Source organism: Oncorhynchus nerka, linkage group LG16, assembly GCF_034236695.1.
Source record: "Oncorhynchus nerka isolate Pitt River linkage group LG16, Oner_Uvic_2.0, whole genome shotgun sequence".
Taxonomy (NCBI): domain Eukaryota; kingdom Metazoa; phylum Chordata; class Actinopteri; order Salmoniformes; family Salmonidae; genus Oncorhynchus; species Oncorhynchus nerka.
This window is the reverse complement of record NC_088411.1, coordinates 27,134,309-27,140,308: the sequence shown is the minus strand read 5'-3', so window position 1 is coordinate 27,140,308 and position 6,000 is coordinate 27,134,309. Positions and strand designations below refer to the sequence as shown.

Here is a 6,000-nt window from a genome sequence, read left to right as displayed (position 1 = left end):
GAGAGAGAGAGAAGACAGAGAGAGAGGTGAAGAAGACAGAGAGAGAGAGAGAGAGAGGTTTTGTATTTAATTTTTGTATTATTATTTACTACCATTTTATATTATTATTTGAAGACAGATCATTTATAAGAGAGTTACAATGTACAGATTGTAAGACATTGAGAGAGAGGTGAAGACAGAGAGAGAGAGGTGAAGACAGAAGAGAGGTGAGCAGAGATTGACACAATGAGGTGAAGACAGAGAGAAAGCAGACAGAATTTGAATTTGAATTTGAGAGAGGTGAAGACAGAGAGAGAGAGATGTGAAGACAGAGAGAGAGAGTGAAGACAGAGAGAGAGCGAGAGAGGTGAAGACAGAGAGAGAGAGAGAGACAGAGAGAGAGGTGAAGACAGAGAGAGAGAGAGAGAAAAGACAGAGAGAGAGAGGTGAAGACAGAGAGAGAGAGAGAGGTGAACAGAGAGAGAGAGAGATGTGAAGACAGAGAGAGACAAAGAGAGAGTGAAGACAGAGAGAGAGGTGAGACAGAGAGAGGAGAAAACACAGAGAGAGAGAGACAGAGAGAGAGATGTGAAGACAGAGAGAGATGTGAAGACAGAGAGATTATTATTTGCTATCATTTATAATTTTGTTACAATGTATATTGTATACATTGTTGCTTTGGAATATTGACACAATGTTTTCAGAATAAAGAGAGCTTGAGAGAATTTGAGAGAGAGAGAGAGAGAGAGAAAGACAGAGAGAGAGGAGAAAACAGAGAGAAGACAGAGAGAGAGAGGAAGAAGACAGAGAGAGAGAAGAGAGAGAGAAGACAGAGAGAGAGAGAGACAGAGAAAACAGAGAGAGAGAGAGAGAGAGGTGAAGACAGAGAGAGAGAGAGAGAGAAGACAGAGAGAGAGAGAGAGTGAAGACAGAGAGAGAGAGAGAAAACTGAGTGAAGACAGAGAGAGAGAGAGAGAGGTGAAGACAGAGAGAGAGAGGTGAGACAGAAGACAGAGAGAGAGAGAGGTGAAGACAGAGAGAGAGAGAGAGAGGAGGTGAAGACAGAGAGAGAGAGAGAGGTGAAGACAGAGAGAGAGAGAGAGAGAGAAAACAGAGAGAGAGAGAGAGAGAGAGAAGACAGAGAGAGAGAGAGAGAGGTGAAGACAGAGAGAGAGAGAGAAACAAAGAAGACAGAGAGAGAGAGAGAGAAGACAGAGAGAGAGAGAGAGAACACAGAGAGAGAGAGAGAAGAGAGAGAGAGAGATTACAAGCACAGGAAAAACTGAAGACAGAGAGAGAGAGAGGTGAAGACAGAGAGAGAGAGAGAGAAGACAGAGAGACAGAGAGAGAGAGAGAGAGACTTTTTGAAGACAGAGAAGAGAGAGAGAGACAGAGAGAAGAGAGAGAGACAGAGAGAGATTTTAAAAATCTGACTTGTTGAAGAGGTGAAGACAGAGAGAGAGAGAGAGAGGGAAGACAGAGAGAGAGAGTGAAGACAGAGAGAAGAGAGAGAGAGAGAGAGTTTTTTTTCAGAGAGAGAGAGGTGAAGACAGAGAGAGAGAGAGAGAGAGAAGACAGAGAAAGAGAGAGAGAGAGAGAGAGAGAGAGAGGAGGTGAAGACAGAGAGAGAAGAGAGGTGAAGACAGAGAGAGAGAGAGAGAGAAGAGGAAGACAGAGAGAGAGAGAGAGAGGTGAAGACAGAGAGCGAGAGAGAGAGGTGAAGACAGAGAGCGAGAGAGAGAGAGAGGTGAAGACAGAGAGCGAGAGGTGAAGACAGAGAGAGAGGTGAAGACAGAGAGAGAGGTGAAGACAGAGAGAGAGGTGAAGACAGAGAGCGAGAGAGAGAGAGGTGAAGACAGAGAGAGAGGTGAAGACAGAGAGAGAGGTGAAGACAGAGAGAGAGAGGTGAAGACAGAGAGCGAGAGAGAGAGGTGAAGACAGAGAGAGAGAGGTGAAGACAGAGAGAGAGAGAGGTGAAGACAGAGAGCGAGAGAGAGAGGTGAAGACAGAGAGCGAGAGAGAGAGGTGAAGACAGAGAGCGAGAGAGAGAGGTGAAGACAGAGAGCGAGAGAGAGAGGTGAAGACAGAGAGAGCGAGAGAGAGAGATGAAGACAGAGAGCGAGAGGTGAAGACAGAGAGCGAGAGGTGAAGACAGAGAGCGAGAGAGAGAGGTGAAGACAGAGAGCGAGAGAGGTGAAGACAGAGAGAGAGAGAGAGAAAAGACAGAGAGAGAGAGGTGAAGACAGAGAGCGAGAGGTGAAGACAAAGAGAAAGAGAGAGAGAGGTGAAGACAGAGAGAGAGAGGTGAAGACAGAGAGAGGAGAAAACACAGAGAGAGAGAGAGAGAGAGAGAGAGGTGAAGACAAAGAGAAAGAGAGAGAGAGAGAGAGAGAGAGAGAGAGAGAGAGAGATTTTTGTATTTAATTTTGTATTATTATTTACTACCATTTTATATTATTATTTGCTATCATTTATAATTTTGTTACAATGTATATTGTATACATTGTTGCTTTGGCAATATTGACACAATGTTTTTCATGCCAATAAAGCAGCTTGAATTTGAATTTGAATTTGAGAGAGGTGAAGACAGAGAGAGAGATGTGAAGACAGAGAGAGAGATGTGAAGACAGAGAGAGAGCGAGAGAGGTGAAGACAGAGAGAGAGAGAGGAGAAAACACAGAGAGAGAGAGAGAGGTGAAGACAGAGAGAGAGAGAGAGAGAGGTGAAGACAGAGAGAGAGATGAAGACAGAGAGAGAGAGAGAGAGAGAGAGAGAGAGAGAGAAGACAGAGAGAGAGGTGAAGACAGAGAGAGAGAGAGAGAGAGAGGTGAAGACAGAGAGAGGTGAAGACAGAGAGAGAGAGAGAGAGAGAGGGTGAAGACAGAGAGAAAGAGAGAGAGAGAGAGAGCGAGAGAGGTGAAGACAGAGAGCGAGAGGTGAAGACAGAGAGAGGAGAAAACACAGAGAGAGAGAGAGAGAGAGTGAAGACACACAGAGAGAGAGAGAGGTGAAGACAAAGAGAAAGAGAGAGAGAGAGAGGTGAAGACAGAGAGAGAGAGAGAGAGAGAGAGAGAGAGAGAGATTTGTATTTAATGTTGTATTATTATTTACTACCATTTTATATTATTATTTGCTATCATTTATAATTTTGTTACAATGTATATTGTATACATTGTTCCTTTGGCAATATTGACACAATGTTTTTCATGCCAATAAAGCAGCTTGAATTTGAATTTGAGAGAGGTGAAGACAGAGAGAGAGATGTGAAGACAGAACGAGAGAGGTGAAGACAGCGAGCGAGAGAGGTGAAGACAGAGAGAGAGAGGAGAAAACACAGAGAGAGAGAGATAGCCTTGCTATTGAGAAAGGCCGCCGTAGGCAGACATGGCTCTCAAGAGAAGACAGGCTATGTGCTCACTGCTCACAAAATGAGGTGGAAACTGAGCTGCACTTCCTAACCTCCTGCCCAATGTATGACCATATTAGAGAGACATATTTCCCCCAGATTACACAGATCCACAAAGAATTCGAAAACAAATCCAATTTTGAAAAACTCCCATATCTACTGGGTGAAATTCCACAGTGTGCCATCACAGCAGCAAGATTTGTGACCTGTTGCCACGAGAAAAGGGCAACCAGTGAAGAACAAACACCATTGTAAATACAACCCATATTTATGCTTATTTATTTTATCTTGTGTCCTTTAACCTCTTCAGTCGACCCTCTACTTTTTTGAACATTCTGTTAAAAATCGCGCAACATTTCAGCGCCCTGCTACTCATGCCAGGAATATAGTATATGCATTTGCTTAGTCTGTGTGGATAGAAAACACTCAGACGTTTAAAAAACTGGTTAAATCACTGCTGTGGCTTTACCAGAACGGCATTTACATCGAAAAGCACAGGAAAAACTGATCACTGAAAATGGGGAAAATATATCCATGCGCTACTTGAACCCATTGATAAACGTGAACCACAATTAATTGACTGAGGTTGCAGTACCTACAGCTTCCACAGGGTGTCTAGAGTCTTGTCATTTCCCTTCGAGTTTTTTCTTGGTCAAACACATACAGGACACCGTATCTAATCCGGTCTAGGACCGGATATTTTCGTTGAGTTTCTAGCCGGACATTTTTCCAGACGGACAGACAGCTAATGATCTTTACATCGCCTCCTGATGAATTGTATCGCTTATTAACGTTTACTAATACCTAAAGTTGCATTACAAACGTATTTCGAAGTGTTTTGTGAAAGTTTATCGTCGACTTTTTGAATTTTAAAAAATGACGTTACGTTTTGAAACTATGTTTTTTTCGTTTATCACACAGTCTACATATAACGATATCTAGGCTTTATATGGACCGATTTAATCGAAATAAAGACCCAAATAGTGTTTATGGGACATCTAGGAGTGCCAACAAAGAAGATGGTGAAAGGTAATGAATGTTTTCTATTTTATTGTGCGGTTTGTGTAACGCCGAAATGCTAATTATTTTGTTTACGTCCCCTGTGGGTCTTTTGGGGTGTTGCATGCTATCAGATAATAGCTTCTCATGCTTTCGCCGAAAAGCATTTTAAAAATCTGACTTGTTGCCTGGATTCACAACGAGTGTAGCTTTAATTCGATACCCTGCATGTGTATTTTAATGAACTTTTGAGTTTTAACTAATACTATTAGCATTTAGCGTAGCGCATTTGCATTTCCAGAGCTCTAGTTGGGACGCAAGCGTCCCGGGTAGAAGCAACAGGTTAACTATTTGTACATTGTATATATATATATAATATGACATTTGTAATGTCTTTACTGTTTTGAAACTTCTGTATGTGTAATGTTTACTGTTAATTTTTGTTTTTTTTCACTTTATATATTCACTTTGTATGTTGTCTACCTCACTTGCTTTGGCAATGTTAACACATGTTTCCCATGCCAATAAAGCCCTTGAATTGAATTGAGAGAGAGAGAGGTGAAGACAGAGAGAGAGAGAGAGAGGTGAAGAGAGAGAGAGAGAGGTGAAGACAAAGAGAGAGAGAGAGAGAGAGAGAGAGAGAAGAGAGAGAGAGAGAGAGAGAGAGAGGTGAAGAGAGAGAGAGAGAGAGAGAGAGAGAGAGAGAGGTGAAGACAGAGAGCGAGAGAGAGGTGAAGACAGAGAGCGAGAGAGAGGTGAAGACAGAGAGCGAGAGAGAGGTGAAGACAGAGAGCGAGAGAGAGGTGAAGACAGAGAGCGAGAGAGAGGTGAAGACAGAGAGCGAGAGAGAGGTGAAGACAGAGAGCGAGAGAGAGGTGAAGACAGAGAGCGAGAGAGAGGTGAAGACAGAGAGAGAGAGAGAGGTGAAGACAGAGAGCGAGAGAGAGGTGAAGACAGAGAGAGAGAGAGAGAGGTGAAGACAGAGAGAGCTAGCGCTAGAGACTGGGGGCTAGGGTTGTTAGACTGGGGGCTAGGGATTTTAGACTGGGGTCTAGGGATTTTAGACTGGGGGCTAGGGTTGTTAGACTGGGGGCTAGGGTTCTGAGACTGAGGGCTAGGGTTGTTAGACTGGGGGCTAGGGTTGTTAGACTGGGGGCTAGGGTTGTTAGACTGGGGGCTAGGGTTCTGAGACTGGGGGCTAGGGTTCTGAGACTGGGGGCTAGGGTTGCAGGTCCTGTGGTAACATGGTGTAGGCTAGAGCACCACATGGCAGCCATCGCTGCCTGACACTGCAGTAACTCTAATGAACTGTGGATACCGCCTCTTAGAAAGTGTGTGTGTGTGGATTGATTGGAATGCTACTCCAGCCGACTCATTGATTTCCCCCCTCCCTAAGCGAGCCAGAGTCAGTGTCTTTGAAGAAGCAGTGACATTGTTGTGCCTTTATCTCCTGGTGGAAATAGGAGTTTGTATTGCAGCAGGGACATTAAGGTAATGATGGCTGTTGGGTTCCCCGTGGTGCTGCTGACATTGTGTACTGGATACACACACCAAAGAGTCACACACTGACACAGACAATACCATCAATTAGAGGCACTTCCTTACATACACACATG

The 6,000-nt window shown here is 43.9% G+C and overlaps 1 protein-coding gene across 1 annotated transcript in view; it reads right to left on the bottom strand.

The window, feature by feature from the left end:
* Positions 1 to 6,000, bottom strand: part of camkmt (calmodulin-lysine N-methyltransferase) — a 210,447-nt gene that overhangs the window by 66,732 nt on the left and 137,715 nt on the right. The gene's annotated exons all lie outside the window — the stretch shown is intronic.